At 27.5% G+C, this 21,217-nt stretch overlaps 1 protein-coding gene across 2 annotated transcripts in view; it reads right to left on the bottom strand.

The window, feature by feature from the left end:
- The window catches only part of LOC113557467, a 36,759-nt gene extending 16,448 nt beyond the window's left edge, over positions 1-20,311 (bottom strand). For both annotated transcript variants that reach the window (XM_026963007.1, XM_026963008.1), the window contains exon 1: positions 20,027-20,311. The gene's annotated coding sequence lies outside the window, so the exon portion shown is untranslated. The remainder of the gene's footprint in view (positions 1-20,026) is intronic.
- Positions 20,312-21,217: the final 906 nt, after the last annotated feature.

Raw genomic sequence — 21,217 nt, 5'->3', positions numbered from 1 at the left:
CAGGACAAACTTTTTTTTTATTTTATTTATTTATTTTTTTTTTTTGGTAGCGTTAGTTTAAAAATGAATAGACCTATTATCAAACTTTAAGTTATAAATATTATCTATGAAATTTTGTTAGATATATTACAATATTTCAATTTTATAGCTAGTTATGAGCATTTTTAAACCATATAATTTTAAATAATCATACCTAGTATTAAAACTGAAATATCGTAAAATAACCAACGTAAAAATACAGATAAGGTTCTCAACTTTGAATTTAATTAAAGGTCAATTTACTTTAATATTATTAAAACTATCAACAAAAGGTTGGTTCTGATAAACGAAAATTGTTTATATTATATGCATGGCCGAGAATGAGAGAGAAAATAGTGCGCTGATATCCTCTTAAGTTTTTGAGTTATAGACTATAATTTTGTTAGTAGTACTGTGTGGATAAATATTTCAAAAATAATATGACTATCAAAAGTTACAACGAACGTAATCATATTATAATATTATAACGTAGAAACGTCGGGATTCTAAGTTTCCTGTTGTTTTTTACTTATTTTCGTTGAAAAAATTGTTAAAGAGAATGTGAAATTACATCATTTTTTTTTTCAATTGTTAAATTATTATGAAATTAACCCTAAAGCATTAAATTGTGATGAGATTTTTCAAAGAATCTTAAGTAATTCAATAAAAAGGCGTATAACATTTTCATTGATATTATTGTTATAGTATTTCTATTTACTTTATTCGTAAGAGTTATTCAAATTTAAACATAATAATATTATAAAACAAATTATAAATTGTATAAACGCACATATTATCATGTCAGATACTAAGACTTTACTTTTAAGTATCCCTTTCTCAAATAATACAATTGGGATTTGAATACCTGAGTTCTGAATACCTACTTGTATTATTTTTGTAAACTAATTTATATTGCAAATGGATATTAAAGTATGAATAAAAGTTTCGTATTTATTGTAGCTCGCTTCTTCAAACAATATCCTATAAATAATTTGTTGTTCTTTTCATACTGTTTAATTAATTAAAACTAGTCAAATATATTATATCATAGAGTGTTATTTTCGATGGCGTTCGTAATAAAAAAGATTAGCACAATAGCACGCGTAACAATGGAAACAATATTTAACTATTTACAAACGTCCATCTCGACAAGCTTTAATGCATTTTATAATAATAATATTAATAATAATAATAAGACAATAATTTAACGTTTCTCTTCATACAACGTTAGCGATTTAACATATTTCCATTGAAATTATACCACTACAATTGTTCTTTTAGCTATAATTTGTATTGGTATTAAAAATCATACTTTATGAACCCAATATAGCACATAAACTGCAACTTGGAAGTTAACCCTTCTATTAATACCACAAAAGCAGGAAAATTTGCATTCAGAAGAATCTCACGAATTTGATTAAGACGGAGAATATTTTAAGTAAAAATGACTTGGAATTTATAGCATTTAACGCTGCTCTATTTCCTATTAGATTAAATAATTTATAAATATTTCTGGACGCGTCCGAAGTAAAGTTATACAAGAAAAGATTTGTAGAAGTGTTGGCGTACCAAAGAAATAATAACCTGAAATTATTATTAAGTTTTATTGTATATTATATATTTTAAATATTTAATTCAAAAATAATTTAGATTTCACTAAGAATTTTTGAAATGTATTTTACCTTATTTTACCTTATTTTATGTTTAATATTATAATATTAATTAAATAACTACGGTCGTCGTTTTTGCATTACTTATTTATACATTTATTTTCATAATGATGGTTTTTTTTTTTATTATTGATATGATAGATAAACAGCAGGAAAGAATGCTCGCATTATTCTGTTTGAAAAAGTTGCAAACAATTGCAAAAATATATTTTTTTTTTAATTAGGAATTTAAAATTTAACAAAAAACGTCTTAAATGTTTTCATTTGTTGAGTTACTTGTCTTCATTTACTAATTACAAATATATGTTTTTATAGCATTAGAAAATGTACTTAAATTAAAATAATTATGAATATGTATAGATAATTAATGAAAAGATTAAATGGTTGTGCAATTATTCGTTGAATTTCACAAAATAAAGAACAGTCAGTATGAATTTTTAGAACTTTCGATAAATTTAAACTCTTAGTAATTTAAAGAAAAACATTTATGAACACCTAGCAAATAATTTAAAGTCAAATTTAGAGTATCTACTTGCCGATACACGGAAATTTAAAGTTTCTTCTACTAAGGTCCGGAAATTCAAAGTGGTTTCACCCATTTTTTATTTAGTTTTGTAAAAATAATAAAAAAATATATACCTAATTTAAGTTCAGAATTTTCCAAAGAATTTTTCCTATGAGTCCAAATAAATTAGGTATAATTATGTATTTAAATACTCAAATAAATTAAAATGTCACTAAATCATTTTGAACATACAATATTTCTTTATTGAATATTTTAAACAGAGTAAATAAAATAAAATAATAAAAAAAATAAATATTTGAACATAGTTATATTTAAAAAATATACTTACAACATTAGACTAAATGGATACACTAATGTTAGTGAATTACCAACAAACTATGTATGAAATTAATTAAAACCAATAAATATTTGTTCGTATAAAATCGATGTGTATTTAAGTAATTATTTTTTCCAATAAAAAAACACGTAATATAATTATGTACTGTATTATTAATGATTAATATTAAACATCATTTTAATATTACTTTTTCATAATTTAGTACATTTTTGTAACCTCATGATATTTTAAACTTTTAAAAATGTAAACACTTTCTATCAGGCATTTTTTATCTTTATCATTCACTTATTCGAAGTTTTTCCTACATAAAATTAAATAATATCAAATTATCTGTATCAGCAAAAGTTATTTTAAAAATTCAACTCATTGTTATCAATAATAATTAGGAGTAATAATTTACATATAAATAATACATACGATAATTTACAAGTTCATTGTTTGACAATTATTCAAATTCATTCAAAGATGAAAACGTTTGAACAATCATTGATATATCTTATTAGGGAGAACAGCGGTCTTGCCACTCAATAACATCAATTTTCAATCTTCAATAATATTTGAATTTATAAAATTAATTTTTAATAGTACATAATAGAATTTTTTTAGAAGGCCCACTCCTAGAATTTAACACAAGACCCGTCACTTGATTGGTCAACTGAATTTGATAACTTTTATATAATGAAAAAAACATTTGAATATTCAATAAAAATAATGAAACTCAAAAAAAATCTTTACTTGATCTTAAATTATTTCCGATTTATTTTTTCGTGATGAGAAATGTAAATGAAAATTAAAAAAAAAAAATTTTAAAATGTATTGTAAATGTTTGGTATTAAAAAAAATAGTAATAAATTATATAGTGCTTTGATAGCGCTCTGCGTATTTCAAATTTATAATATCTGGGTAGTATTGAAACGAGGGGATTTCCCTCGTTATTAGTTTGGAATTCGTTTTTCTTTACAATCAGTAGAACCTATTCGTAAAAAACCACTCCACAAATGAAGTCTGCAGCAGAGTTGTATTAAAAATGTCAAAATGTTTTCCTTGAAATTAATTATATTATGATTAAACACCTGCGGTTTGCTCAACAGTAGTCGTTGAATCATTTACTATAGTATTTATCAATATTTATAGCACATAGTATGTAAGTATTTTAAATAAATTCATTAGCAGATTTTTTTTTTTGTGAATGATATTAACCATCATATGTTTTTTTTTATTCACGCAATACAAGATCTGTAGAAATGTATTAATGTGAAATAACGTCAATAATAATGTGCTATTATGATATTTTATAGTTTTATAAGTGAATGGTGTTGAATTATTACAATTCAATTAACTTATAAGAATCAAAATTAATTTGACTATTTTGTTCGTTTTATGTTTTGATCAAGCTAGATTAATATGTAACATATAGGTAATAACATGTGTAATCACAATGTGGTAGGTAGTTAAAGTAAATATTTTTTGCTCCAAATTATTGATGCCTGTGTTGATAAAAACCATAAGTGAGTAAAGGTACCTATGCAACTACAGATATAGGTACCTATACGGCTGAAAATTCCTCTAGAAGGTAAATTTTTTTGGAATAATTATGGCTAAATTTTAAAACTATGGATATATGACATTGTCGTTACTATAAACCAGGGATGGGCTACGGAATGCTACTAGAGGGCCAATTTCTCGAAAGTAAAATCTAGCGGATCAAAGAACTTATAAAGCAAAAACAAAAAATAAAAGCCAATAAAATGTATAATTGACATCTATAGTTCAATAATACTAGATAATTATTCATATAATATACATTATACAATAAAAATTATGGCGGTTTTATAAATATAATAAAATAAAATGCAAAAAAATTCTAACATTTTATATTTTTATATAGAATAATTTCAAATGTAGCACGGGCCATCGGACCAGTTAAAAATGGTACGCCAGTAGCCTATCTCTGTTATAAACGGTTACTGTAAAACTCTTGTTACTAACACTCTCTGAATGTGTTATAAACTGAGTGAGAATTCACCAACAATTACGGCTCTTAAATATGTATAACGGTGCGGTACGCATGACGGTTCCATAATTTATGTCTTCGAGTGTTTCGGTGCACCAACTACACTGACGTGGAAAGACTGTTCAAATTTAGAACAATTTTCAGTCCATCAACTACTCTACCCGAGGAATAATAAATTAGTATTTTATAATTGTTTTCAGATACTACTGTAATAAATTTATTTATATTATATTAGTAATGTAGAAGATTGAACTAATATATTCCAAGAACATCACATAAGTTATTAAAAAAAATAATTATTTCAACTCATTAGTTAATTTTGATATACAGTTAAACTGTGTAAGTAGATCTTAAAGTAAACTTATAGTAAAAATAGCTTAAAATAGTCTACATATTTTAAATATGAAAAACGATAATGAAAGTATAATAGTTGTTAATGGTTTTCAGTATCATAAACAAATTTGTTAAATTGACAAAACATATTGTCAAAATGTTAACTTCAAACTACACGAACGCGGTGTATTATAAAAAATATATTTTTTTTAATTTCAGTAAGAACAACTTATGAAGCTATTTTTAAATAAAAAAAATTACACAATTTAAAATACCTATACATCGGTCAAAAGTAACAAAATATCATTTTGAAATTGATATCTTATTATATAAATTGTAATCTTACTATTTCACGAAAATATTTAATCTAAATAAGTATCTACGATTTTATCATTATTAAATTACAACAAAATAACTAAATCGATTTTGTCCAAAATTGGCGGTGCATTATATTATATTCTCTCTTTTTTTTATATAATTTATTTTTCATTTTCCTCAATTATTTTGAAAAATACTGTATATTTTCATTTTTAACTCACAAAAAAACCAATTAAATCAAATTTCCTATAACATTGAAAAGTCAATGCATTCATCACTCCATTCTGATTGTAAAGAATGAACTTTTTACCAAAAGAATAATCATGAATAAGTTGTAAATGAATTCCAAAAAATCAGTCTTTTATAGCTTTATACCTAAATCCATCACAGTATATAGTTACATTTTCATTTTCAAGAAAATATTATTTATATTTTATTTCAGGTTTCTATTTTTCGATTTTAAATTTGAGAACATACATCACTTTTTCTCACTCTCTCCTACCCCCAAATCAAAATTTCTGGCTATATCATTGTTAACTAGGTACCTATATAACGATATTTAGTACGACAATTTTCTAACAAAAACAACAACACAGCGTTAATACAAATGAACAATATTGTATTTGTTAATATAATATTATGATAACCAATAACGTTACGTTATAGAACCTAAATAAATAAAAAAAATGTTTTCTAGGTATTGTTACATGATCCCTAGAGGTGGTCTACCAAAACCCAGTGGTTACACGTATATCGGTCCATCAATAATATTTTTAAAACATTAATAATATTGTCAATTCCTATTACCATATATTCCGTTTTAAGATAAATAATGTAAAAATATACGTTAAATACCTATATATTTTTATTTTTTTATTATATATTTGTCCAATTTTGTATATTTGAATAGTATAATTCTTAGAGCATCGATTGTTTTAAGTCGTTAAAAACTTGGTAAAATTATTAATGCGGATTATTTGTTAACGGCCAAGTATCACGTCATGTAAAGTGTAAATAATAAACTCAAGTACTTTCTCAGTTCATACGCGTACGAAACGTTAACGAAAATATATGTATGTAGCGTACAAATGACTTTTTACGAAAAAAACTGAGAACAACTTAAATTGGTAATAATATATCATTTCTACGGAATAAATATGCAATTAACGAAAACGTGCTCTAGAGATGCTTTTAAATTACACTTAAACAAATCAAAACAACTCTTTGCGTTTGATATCGACAAAGCATAAAAAACATGCACATTAATGTATGCTTAAACGTTTAAAATTAAATCAACGAAAGCACATTTAAATTTCATTGTGAGCTATAGAATATCGAATAAATTAATTACACATTTCAGCATTTCATTAAACCTTTGTTTGTACCACTGAGGTAGTTGTTTCTAACCTATAAGACAATTTGCACTTAGGACCACTAACGACGAATTCTTATTATAAGATGTGAACCACATCCCAACCCACTACCACCCAGTCAATCCTAACAAACAAAAATAAAAAATAAAATGTGGTTTATAAAAAAAATAAAAATATTTTTTAAATTAGGTACTTCTATTTTACTTTGATTATATTTATTTTTAACGTAATTATTACATCTCCGTCTGTTGATATTTTATTGTGAATATTATGCTTAATTTTCTTTCATAAGCTTTGAACCTCAATCAATATTCGATATATCATTATTCATCAGTTATAAATTTTTACGGTGTACTATTTAAAATGGCCAAATTTATTTATTTGATTGTGTTTTTAATTTTAAGAATGTATACTGCATAGATAAATGAGCAACAACAACAAAAAAAAAAATTTAAAATACAAAATAATTTAATAAAACCGAAAGACCCAGACGGGGAACACTTTATTATAGCAATATCTATTGAATTATGTGTTTAAATTAAATCGCGTACAAGTTTAATCACTGTATTGTTAAACAATATTTTGTTAAAAGGATTAAAATTTGATCGAACATAATGCCACAAAGGTTAAATAATTGTTTACCGACTAAATTCATTCGAAGTAATTAAATAAATATTTACAATAACATTAAATCATGATATAACGACGATCAACACTTATCGCGTGCCCCGCAGATCCAGAGTAGAATAATTTGCATTTGTTTTTTACGTTGCTCCTAAATGCATAACATGCTATAGTAAGCCTAAGGGTTCCGTCTTAAAGTTTAAACAATTCTGTCGAAGCCGTAGAGGTGGGTTTTAAATAAAGGGGCCATTCAACGTTCGCTGTATAAATTCAACGCTTTTATTACAAATTACCTTATCTGTTATAATAGACCAAAACAACAACGATTTGATATAATATATAGAATACAATTTCAATTTAAAAAGTTTGAAACGTTTTCGTTCGAGTCTATTGTGTCGTACCCGTGTATTCAATTAGTTATCGACATTATAATTGATTATAGGAGCATTTAACAGTTGGTAATATGGTTACAGATGAGTCACGTTTATAAAGTTTAAAAAAAGTAAATTTCTATTATTTCGACAATAATTTAATACAATAGACACAACAGTTGAATTACTACTTAACGTACTATAAGTGTTAAATATACCACATTATTTTATCATATATTATATATTTTTAACTTTTTAATTTTTTTAAAAGATAAACCACGCAAATTCTCTCACTTAAACTTTAAATACTTTAAATACTTCTCCAAATTTCGAATTCTATGTATCAAAACACACTTCAAAAAGTATTCTGCTTCAAAATATGATATTAAAAATATATGTTTTCATTCAAACTAGTAAAACTTTAAAAAATATGATAACAATAGAAAAATGTAAAAAAAATATTGTTTTATTTCAACTGAAAAATAAAATATTTTCAAAAACATCTATAGATTTTGAAATAATGAGCGTCATTTGAAAAAATAATTACTCAGTAGGTATGCTATGAAAAATTGACAAAATATAATAAGCATGAATTTAAAAATTATTAAAATAATATATGTATAAAATTATTCAGAGTAAATAAATAGCATTTAATTAACCCTATTTTTCGTTACTTTTTATAACCGTTTTGATTTATATGCATGATATGAAAATATTAATATGTATGCATTCTTATTATCCTAAATAAAATTTCATATCGATTTTAAGCACTGACTTTCCAAACTGATCGTTGTGCATTAAATTAGTACGAATTGCAAATTCCCAAAATTTTTGTCACTAATTACTATTAGATACTAACAAATTTCTGCGTTTTGAATTTTTTGAATTTTTAATTGATACAATTTTAATCCATAAGGTAATTGAATAAATTTAAGATTGCCAAGTAAACATGTTGATTTTATTTCAAATTTAAATTAGAAATTTATGCAATCTGCTGGTACTTAATATCTTGGAATTTTTTTATAAAAATACACATACAATTTTAACATAACATTATTAATAAAATAATGACTATAATAATATTTAAATTATATAAGCATCATTAAACTTGACTTTATTATCTTGAAAAAATTATCTAAATACATAAACTATAATATTTCACAAATTCCTTGTTAAAATTCCAATTTATCCATACTAACATTGAGAAACAATATAATCTGCTTAACAATTTTCAGTAAAAAGGGTGATTCTCATAAAAATAAAGAAGATAATATCAACACAAAACAATCATTAATAATGACATGAAAAAAATCCAAGTACTTAGAAAAAATAAATGGCATTTAAGTATACATAACCAGAATATTTGAATAAATGCATTATTAAATTTAAAAAATGGCGGTGTGTATGATTTGTAATCAGGTATATATTATTACATAAACATTGCATTTTTTTTTGTCTGGTGATTTTTGTCCGTCACATGAGTATATACTCACATCTAGGTTTATGATGATTTACGGTTCACGAAAGATGCATTTACTTAGGTATGAATAATTTTGCGGTTATTAGATAAAGAAAAAAAAATGTGCACGCATATGATAATAATATTATGATATTTTTCTATATATACGCGCGTATAATGTCCAGTGCAGATATCGAATTTTATACGAACGTACGTGCACATATTTTATCGTGTATTTAGGATAGAATAAATAAAATGCAAAAGTTCCGCTATTATAATATTATATTATGGTACATATTTAATATTATATTTCTACAAATACATCGAAAACAAATTTTGAACTTTTTCAAAACTTCTTGCGTTGTCGATGATAATTTAATATAAACCTTTCAAATGCTCTAGCAGTTCGCAATGACACGTGTGACAGTAGAATATAAATCTGCTGGTACAACACGTTTATATTATAATATTATGTGTAATTTTAAATACCTACTTGAATGGTCGCACGTACTCATTGTTCGGGATACAATAATGTATTACATTTTATATTTAATTCTGTATTGCGTAGTATAATGATTGCATATAAATTTGTTCTAAGTCGAAAAGCTTAAAAATATAATAGAAGTTTCCTTATTATAGTTTATCGCACTAAAATATTATAAAATATAGAAATTTGTTTTTATTTCTTTTTTAATACGCATTTAATGATAAACTTTCTACAAAATTCGTCAAAATCATGAAAAACATTTTTCAACTAAAAAATGTATAACATTTTAATACGCATATTGTTTGAAAATTGAATATACGATATTCCTCATAAATATTTTAATTAAAAATTTAGAAAAATATATATGTGGGATATAGGCACATGAATTTAAATTAATTTGAAGCTGTTTAAATTATCAAGCCATTGTACGGTACGTCAATATTGACCTGTAAGTTAATCAAAACTAGTCATATAACATACAAAAATTGTAATAACAATTACTAAATATAAAACATGCGGTTTGATTTTGTAAATAAAATTGCTCAACCTTATAGATTTATCAATAGACAATTAAGCTACTAGTTTAGCAAGTATACTGTATACAATGACTATACCCTCAATCAATCACCAACATCATTAAATTTATCACCGCTTCCAACCTCAATATTGAATTTAACGATTAAATTAAAATGTATTATAAAATATAAACCTGTGTATACCTGCAATGGCCTAAATGTTGTCGAGGGTCTCAACTCAATAATAAAAATAATAATACCAATATAATAAAATATTTTTTACAACTACAACTTGAAAAATGTATTTGTTTCACAGTGACTTACTCAACGACGAGCCACTCTTTTTACACCTACCATTCATCAAAGTGACTGTCTTCGGTTTTGTTTGTACCTACTCTAAATATAATTTAATGGTATATTGAAAATAATAATTTTAAAAAATAGACCAGGTTGAACAAGTTTATACATTTTTTTAAATTTACAACAACATAATATTTACGATAAAATTGACTGTATACCGTTCAACAGTATTAAAATATAATACGATATATACAGGTTGGTTTTTTCAACAATAATCACGCGCTCGTAATCTCGAAAATTCTTATTTTTTTTTTTTAACATATATTGCTTAAATAATATTTAACACATGATTTATCGCAATAATGGGTCTTACAGTGTTTTAAAAATACTAAAATAGGTAAATAGATATAATTTTTTTCCAAAGACATTAAAAATTCTAATTTAAATGGAAATAGATATTTATGTAGACGATAAAATAACATTTTTTTCCTAACCATTTCAGTGATTATGTCATAATTTAAATACTGTGATTTGTAGAAACTAAAAACATTTTGCCATCGCGTATAGTATTATTTTTTATACACAATGGTATTTTCAAAATGTGTAATTTGATTTTATTCTTCTTTATAAAAAAAAATGTAATAATATTAATAATTATTATTATTTTGATACCGTTCTATTGTATGTTGACATATTTACTTACCTATAAATTAATAACAGCTAGTCCGTATTCTATAAAATAATATTAAAATAATCAATTACTATAATTTATGCGATTTGTTAAGACAAATATAAATTTCAAACAGCTATATAAATAATTAATAAACTAATAGAATATTCGTATAGAGATGCTGAGGCTGAGACAGTCGTCTTACCTCAAAATCATTTTTCGTTTTTTGTATTTAATGATTTACCATTGAATTCCAATTTCACTCATCCATTACATCGACCCACTCTCAATGATACGTTACATAGAAATATATTATGTATAAGTACTATTCAGCTGTGAGACTTTTCCGGGTTTTCATATGTCTTATTATAAACATTACATTTATTTGTCAAAAAAAAAAAAAATATTTAATTTATTGGAAGGTGAAATTAAAAATGCTTGCCTTTTTTTTTGCTGAGGAATCAAAAAATAAGTTTAAAAAAAATGTCTAATATGGTATAATCTTGTTAAAATCACTATTTTTTAATGACTTTAAATCGAGTAAAATGAATCATTTTCAAAATGGCAAGACTTTCGAAGGTGATTCGTGTTTACCGTTAAAACAATTACCCAGCATAATATATATTGTTTTATTAAAACCAAGTAATTTATAATGCCACAGCGTTATATGAATTTCATGTCGTTCAATGCAACTAAAATTTACAAAAATATTACGCATGTTGATCTCGTCCAAATGTTGGTTTATCTTCAAAATCGCCCAATCTAATATATTCACGCGCCTACTCTATAAAAGTATAAAATGTTCAGAAATTTGTCAAGTATTGATATTTTTTCGCACATATTGCATCTATACGCGTATGTGCGTGAACTCTTGTGTTTGAAAAACGACATAAACATTATGTGTGCATTATTACACGCACGTATAATATAGTGAATCGAGCTTCTATGAGAATAATATTTCCAAATTTCGTATGCGATGATTTATTATTCAAATTTATAATAACACAAAACTGTCTTGCGCTCGAAGCACGTGCGCGAGACCCAATTTTCTGTAACACACTTTCTTTAGCACTCGCACTTGTATTATACTTTATCTACTTTCTTTTTTCGGTTTTATTCGACCTCGACATTCATCTATGTAGTATATATAATATTATGGTTTGTCGATATCGATGTAGTACGCAATAATATGTAATAGGCCATCGAAAACATTTAGGCACGACCGTTCACAGTATAAGCGTATATTTAGCTGATTGTGAATTTTTTATTGCGAAGACTTTTTAATCGATATTTGTTTTTGTTACACACTGCAGCAGAGTAGATATATTTGTTTTTATAACAGAGTTTTTTTTTTTTTATTAATACTTTTGATCGTCGATATTAATTTATATAATAAATAAATATCCAGAACGAATAATAGTTTGTGTGCGTAGATATTAAAAACGGTTTTGGTTCTCGTTAATCGTTATTTTTAAATATTGCCAGTCACAACTATATGGATATTTATCACTAATTTTTTGTATTAATCAAATTTACATAGTACAAATGAACAATAGATCATCTTTCGTTATGAAAATAATATATGAATTTAACTTAAATATTTTATATTAACTACATTTAATTAATTGAGTATTTATTTAAAAATAATATGTTAATAATAATTAATAATTTTTATTTTGCAGTGTTTAATTTCAATTGTAGGAAATTCATCGTAAATGCACACGGTATTATCATAAAATTGTTCATTTAATGAGTATCATCATTTTTGGCAATAGTTCAAAAACGAATACATTTTATACACACTTTTTTTTAAATACGATGTATAATTTTTTTGTTATTTTAAATTGTTTCTCATTTATTATAAGCTCCTGTTATTATGAAAAAAAACCAGCTTATTTAAAAAAAAATTATCGATTTCGTCTTTATTTAGTTATGAGATTTTGGATTTATTTATTTTTATCATTATTATTAAATTTTTTATGCATAGAAATGATCGAGACTAGTTCAATAAATAAAGTTATATCTTTATAAACCTCGAAAAATGGACATCTAAAAAATTAAAAAAGTTGAGACGGAACGTGGTTATCATGGTTCCCACATAACTACATAATTTAATCAAGTTTTAACGTATTTGAAGTGAAAGTTATTCGTGTAAACTTGATATAAAAAATAAAAAAACTTTATCAAATAATAAACTTTTCGAAATCGAAAAAAACATACAATTTTGTAATGAACTCTTCAATGCAAGATAATTGCTTATATAATGTGTTTTAAATATAAAGCAAATCGCGTAAAAAAATAGTCCATTCACAAAATGCTATTAAAGGTCAAACATAAAACAGCGTTTTTTTTTCGAACCAGCTGTTCCAGTTAAACGTTTCAAAAGCTCATATTATAAAACGGCTAATGTCCCATATTTCCATATAGAATACGAATATTATTATTATATCTATGATAAATGATGAATTGATAATAATTAAATGTCAAACACACGTTAGTGTAATTAATGTTTTATTATAAATATTTTATATTAATTGTACGGAGGTATATAAAGGAAAATATTCATCTTTAATAATTATTTCCACGTTTTGTCTTGAATGAATTTAAACAAAACCATTCTAATTATTTGTATGGAAAAAAGGAAGTTTTAAATAAATTAACATAATTTGCAGGTAAGTGTGTATGTAGCTCGAAGAAAAGAACTTTTGTATACTATAACGATTAAAAATAAAACAATGGTTTTATTATTTCATAAACACATATCTTGTTTGTTTAAAATATATAAGTATATAAACAATAACGAAAATTAATTAAAAATGTTTTTTATTTTAAGTTTTTTAATTTTAAACATTGCATTTAAAGTCATATTATAATCATTCCAAAAATAATCATGTGTGTTGTTTAAATAAAAAGCATAATGTATTTTTTAAACTAAGTTATTTACAAAATTATGTGCTATTCCTGCGTCGTGTTCATTATAACGGTATGCATTCATATAACATATTGTAATATACGTCATAATAATATGGTAATATTTAAACCAAGAGAGCAGTCTACAGACGTGACATTTATACTGTATATTATACACAAGAGTTCAAATTTAAATTCAAATATTGTCAATAAAAACAAAATACAAGTGAATGATAATATATGATATTGTCAAAAATAAGTATTTATTAATAAAATATCAATAAATTACGATGATATTAAAAACAACTGAATGCGTCAGTAACTACTGATATGTACGTAATACGTCCTCCTTACGTTGGGTTTTTGATCTACTAAAAAGTGCAGTCAAAGTAGTTAGATTCTATTTAAATTGAACGCCTACAATAATGTAAGACATATTGTAATAGTCGTATATTAATATATATATTATTTTAATTTATATTACTTTGTAGAATGTTTCAAAAATATTAATAAAAATAATTTATTAAACAAAAACTGCGTACCTAATAATACTGCATTACAGCAACTGTAAATAATATTGTTATTTATAGCTGAATACTAATTAAAATTTTTATTTTTTATCATAAACTTACTTCAGTGATGATATGGCTCAAAAAAAAAAAATTAATTTGTTGTAAATCTGATTGGCGATGTGTTCTTTTATTAAAATATAGATCAAACTCATTTTTATTGCAAGTATATACAATGCACCACATATGCCTCCTACTTGACATTTATTTCAAATCTCTGTGTCCAGGCAAAATATTATTATATTTTTTTAAGCCACATGCTCACTGTTTTTACGTTATTCTAGTTCAAGTTATAACATTATTTTTGTTTTTCCTAGATCAAGAAACGGACGTGGTGGTCGTTGACGGATCACACGCGGACCGTCGGGGACACGCTTTGTGCAAAATAAATCATCCCCTACGTGTCCGCATTGCTGTGTGTAACGCTGACCGTTAAGCATAATGATATTCTGACCGAATATCTAATACACCGCGATTAAAAGGGAAAATGTCAACTACCTGACGAGTTTTGCAAAATACCGCGGCCAGGACCCGAAAACGTCGACAAACACTATTCCATCGTAAAATTGCCTCAGTAGAAATTGATATAATATGTTATATATTTATTGTATATATATATCATATTATATTAATAACAATCGACATGGATAATCGTGGTGGGGAAATTTACGGATACTTAGTCACTCCCAAAATACCCAAGCCTCTCCCCCGCAAACAAAAATTTCACGTTTGACGAGTATTATTAATAATTTATTTCTAATTATTGATTCTGTTTTAGTCTACATTTCGGTAAAAGTTTTTTTTATCCACGACAACCCATTTTATTCAGAAATTATATTTTATCAAAAATGCCCCTTCTTTAATCAATCAATTCAAATTAAAAATAATAAACTCATACTGTTATTATAAAATAAAATATATCACGATGGATTATTATTAACTATGTCGTGTCGATTATAAATTTTAAGTTATGTAAAATGTAAGTTCTATTAGATCTCATGAAGTTTGACTAAATATCCGTCTGTATGAATGTATGAAGCGGGTCTTTAAATATGTATAGTATCCATATTTTATTAAATGGTTTAATATGTCTCATGTCAAATAGTCGAGCAAATAATATATGCATTTCCTCGGAAATTTAAAATCCTTCTTTGTCAATGAATCACGAATGAATATTATCTATCAACGTGTTTCTCATTTTCTCGATACAAGAATTTCTCTGCTGTCATCAATACTTTCTCGTAAATATAATAATTTTATATGATACTTCTTTTGTAATATATTAAAATGATGTCATATTTCACTGACGAGATCGCTTTCAATTGTCAAGATCCAATACTAACCCACCCACACAACAGTTAAAGAATGTTTATGTTTATAACCTCTAAATTATATGATGAAAATATTTTTGAAACATTAAATCAGAAATATTAAAATGTCAATTACAAACAATTTCTAATTATAGCATTTTTAAATCATTTGTATAGAAATTATACTTAAAAAGTTATAAATGTTTTGTAAACCCATATGTATTCATATATTAGGTAAACCAAAAACTTTTTTTTCAAAGCACATTTTTAATATTTTAAATAGGTTGGTATTTTAAGAAATTTAGAACTTATAACTTATAAAAATAAGTTAAAATTATTAATGTTTGGTTTGTGGGCGTTTGAGTATCATACATGATAAAATACTTAAATACAAATATATTGCGATTCGATTGACTTGGCATATATTATTCTGGTTATTTTTAAATTAATTAATATCGTGGAATATCACGTGATTGCATTACTACTGCTTCACGGGATCATTGAAAAATTGAAAGGCGATCGTTTTCATCTATGATTCAACGAAATAAAGAAAATAGAAATATTTTAAGAAATATTATTTATAATCACCACACGAACGCTAAATTTAATTAATATCAATGTACATTTATCTATAGTTATGAAGTTCAGTAAAAATAATTAAATATGAGGTTTTCGTGATACAGTAACGATTGAAATCACTTTATATATTAATATTTTATTATTTTGGTGTCTCGTACTTCCATTCGATGTATTTAGTCAAAGCGCAGGCTAGTCGACAATAGTATTTTAAATTCGCTTATAACTTTTTTTTTCCAAACCATTGAGTACCACAATTTTTTACGCGAATAACGACTTAAACGCAGCATTTGCGTCATATTTTTTAAAGGCGTGTTATTGGTAGAACGCCAGAAAATCCGGCCGAAATCCGCCCTCAGATATGTCCTGGCCATCACTTTACTATTCATATTTGGTTCTCTCTTAATCATTTTTTTTCTAGTTGTCGTGTGCATTGCCATCATGAATGGATATCAAAAAATTTTACGGTGACTATTTTAACGGCACGATTGCGCATTTCAATATCACTAGAAAAGCCAATAATATGTGATGTAGCCTGCGAAACCAAGTTTTTACGCAAATAGTCGACTACGTGTTTAGACCACGAACAGGTTAGGTCATAATATACATAAAAGTAGAAAATTCTCCGTCTTAAGTCAATTTTCAATCCAAGCAACACCTGCAAATCTCATAATCTAAGGTTTTTGATTTTTCTTACTCATATCTAATAATAACGGGATCTCACGGCGTTTAACCGGCAATTTATAGATAGATAGGCGAAATTGCTCGGTCACATAAATTAGGTCACACAGTTATTTCTTTACTAGTTGTTTCTAATAATTACCCAATTAACCCTATTGGGTGTTCTGATATATATCGAAAAATGGTTTCAATATGTAGAAAATAGTTGGGAAAATTCTGTATACGTTTCTAGCTTATGTATATAAACAAATAAAATGATGTGACCTAATTATACATGCAGAAACTAATATAATATGCTGAACATGAACAAAAAAGTTTGTTTTTTTTTAGAGAGAGAGAAAATAAGTAAAACATTATGTAGGTAACTAAAAGTTTTGTGTGCAGCGAATGTTTGTTTATAAGATGAAGACAGTTGATAAGAGACATCAGGAAAGTGCGTATAGATGCACCTTATATTGTTAATTCGCTATAGGAAAAAACTGTCGGTTAACGTGACTGAATGAAATTTTACTTAGAAAAATAAATAACTACTAACACTGTATAATTAAATTTTCTAAAACGGTTTAAGACGTTTAAAATATAAGCCATAACAAAACAAAAAAAAATTCAAATTAATAGAAAAATATGAAACATTTGGTTATTATTAATATAATTTTTAGTGCACGTATGTATTGTGTAATGCATTATTATAGTTAAGATCGTGTTTGAAAGCTTTTCTGTTACATCAGATTAATGAAATCATAATGGCTTCTCAAGTTTGCAGATCAAAGAGTTCTCATTGTTATTATAAATGTGAAATCATATGTTTATATTACATGATGTAAGTTTGATATATTATTATATATTGAGAACACAGCTATAGGTATTCGAGGTGACGCCATTATTTCGATTTGTTTATACAAATAACACATTAAAATATAAAATCGGAAGTAGGTCCTTACTAAATACCTATTATTTCGATCGGAGCGCGTGTTTTTTCTTAGTCGACTGACTACGAATTATTATATTTATTATTTTTAAATCAAGAATTTTTATTATTATTCAATATTCATAATAATTGGCTAGAATTTATATTTGATATTCGTAAAATACTCCAAAGAATGAATTCACCGAGAACGGCGAAACAACAATAATAACCAAATGACAAGGCTGTAGATGCGAAATAACAATTCGATAAAGGAATACATTTTGGAAATTTGATGTAACAAATTCCAGAAAAACATAAGCGTCAGTGATGGATACAAGCTTGGCTTCCATTTCTTGTATAATTTGATTTGTTTTCACCTGGTTTATAAATATATAGAGCATTGTTGTGATAGACTTCTGCAATGAATTAATGGAAATAAAATATTTTATTAAAAAATTATTAAAACACATTATAACACATTATATTGTAAAAAGGAAAAATATTTAACAGGAAATCTGCTTACTTTGCGTTAAACAAAGAATCCGATGACAATTGAATTTCAAAATAAAAAATATATATACGCTCCGATTTATTTATTAATAGAAAAATGACGCGGGTTCTTGTACTACAATGCGATTTTTGAAGAACACTGACTTGAAACAAAAGAGAATGTTTTTTTTTTTCTTTTTTTTTTGATCCAGTTATCTGCAGCAAAATATTGGACAATGGTAGGTTACTATAATCTCGTCAATGCGTTGCAATGACTCGAAGCGTACAAAAAAAAAAAAAAAAAATTAAAAATATCCAAAAAATGAAGATCATTTTCGAAAGATAAAATATAGTTTATTATGATGCGACTTCGGGGAACCAAAAACTGACTAAAAATAAAATGACGTGAAACGTCCACGACGTATCGTCATTTAAAATCTTATACTCGTAGTTTTCATGAAAATTCCTGGAGTTACGTCAATACGAAATATAAAAAAAGAGACGCATTGCTTGCATAAGTACGTGGGACAATTAAAATCTAGTAACCGTTACGATAAAAACAAACCAATAGTTGAGCATCAATATAATATTATTAACTTAAAAGTTTTTAACTAAAATAAATTATTACATAAAAAAAAAAAAAAATACATCTTAGTGAATTTTAACTTTTCGTTAAACTTATATTTCACATTCTCAATATAAAATTATAATATATTGTATTTTAACAAACCCAAAGTATTTAGTAGATAATGCTAACATTTGTCAGCGACTTGGATATACCTTTATTAGGTATATAATTTACGTATTATATAGTGTTGCAATACCTAAAATAATGAATAATAATTCTTCATAAAGAAATATTCAGTAGGGATATTACGAATTTTTACTTCCGAGGACGAACTAAACTGTTTTCAAATTTAATTCAAACACAACTTGCAATTTTTATTCTTATCCAAACCGAATAGAGTTATTCTAAAAGCTTTTAAAAAATTATAATTTCGATAAAATGAACAGATTACTGTGTAGATACGAACAAATGTATTCAAATGATAATTCCATTTTGATTTTTTTTTTTATCGATTCTATAATTATTATATATTATTGTTATCCTATAATGTTTTTATTTATTATTCTATTCCTGACGTGGTTCACTTAAATATTTGTTTATGTTCGATTTGAGCGGATCGACCACCATTTAATATATCTACTGTATTATTAAATATTAAAATATGTTAAGTAATATAGGATAGCGATAAAAAAAAAAAAAAACCACAAACCACGAAAAAACCGAATTATTCGTCGATCGTGGACACGTGGTGTACCTGCTATTCGTTGTTTAAAAGTCTGGCTAGAGAACGCTTTGACGACGGGCTCTTAAAAACCGCGCGTAATTCGTAAATAATCACGTGTTCCACAACAAAAAACGAAGTCCACTCACGAGTGAGTGAACTTTAAAAAAGTGAGTCGAAAAAAATAATAACAACAAAACAATTATTTTTCTAAAAAAAAAAAAAAAAAAATGTAAATTTAGAAGAATAAAATAAAATAAAAGTCATCGTGCGTGTTTACCTCCGGTGTTTGTGTGATGATTCAATGTTGACACGTCGCCGGACTGCCTCCGGACGCGTTCGCAGGTGGTGGTGGAGTATGTTGTCGAGCGGTGTGTTTGACTGGATCGTATCGGCGAGTCAGTGATTACGGCGGTGGCGGTTCCGGTGGCGCGGGAATGTGTGTGGGTGAGGACGAGGACCGGGAGGTATGGTGACGTGACGGCTGTGTGAGGACGGTGTGACGGTGCTGGTGGCGGTGGTGGTGCTCTGCGATGAACGAGGCCGGCGACGTGCCGATGTTCTGGTGTCCTGTGGCGTACTGAGCGGCGAAACGGTCCCGTCCGCGCCGCGAGAGCCGAGAGAGCGAGACACCGACGTCACCGCGACGGTCGTCCCGATGGGCTGGTGGTGACCACTGTGCCGGCGATACGCGGGGTGGTCTGCGCGCGGCTGATACGGCGGAAACGGTACCGGGTTGGACGGACGGGTCGAGTGTTGGCGAATTCCAGCGCGCGCCAGCGATCTACAACAGGTGCTTCTCTGTGATAGCGTTCGGGCGCGCGCGCGCGCGAGAGAGAGAGAGAGAGAGAGAGAGAGAGAGAGATAGAGAGATCCCGTCGCGAACGTGTTCGTGCGTGCGCGCGTGTTGCATCCGACTCCGGGAGCTTTTAGCCTGCGGCGGCGGTGGCCGTGGGACAACCCACACGCATACTTTTAGCCGGGGGTCGCGATTCCCTCCATCCACCCCGCCCACTCGCACTCGACCGTCACCGCCACCCGACTGCCGCGGCGGACTTTTATCGCCACGCCGTTTCGTTCTACCGCCGCTCGCTCCGTTATCGCTCCACCGGCGGCGTCAACCACCACCGTCGCCGCAGCCGCCCCGTCGTGTATACCTCGCGAGTCACACGCACTTCTCTCTACGCCCCCGCAGACACACACACACACACACACACTCGCGCGCGCGCACGCACACTGACACGCCGCCGCCCGTTGGACCGCGAAATCCCTCTCCGCCCGCGGCCCTCCCTCCGCCCGGTCCGGGTTCTCAGCGTCGGCCGCCGGAAATATAGATTTCACTCGTTTCGGGATTGTGAATGAACGATAAGCCGATTACTACGCCGACCAAGGCCGCCGCCGTTATTTTGCGCGCGGAACATCGCGACAATACCACTGGCCGCCGGGCCTACATTATTATTATTATTGTTAT

This window comes from Rhopalosiphum maidis, chromosome 3, assembly GCF_003676215.2.
Source record: "Rhopalosiphum maidis isolate BTI-1 chromosome 3, ASM367621v3, whole genome shotgun sequence".
In the NCBI taxonomy this organism is placed as follows: Eukaryota; Metazoa; Arthropoda; class Insecta; order Hemiptera; family Aphididae; genus Rhopalosiphum; species Rhopalosiphum maidis.
This window is presented reverse-complemented; position numbering and strand designations above follow the sequence as displayed.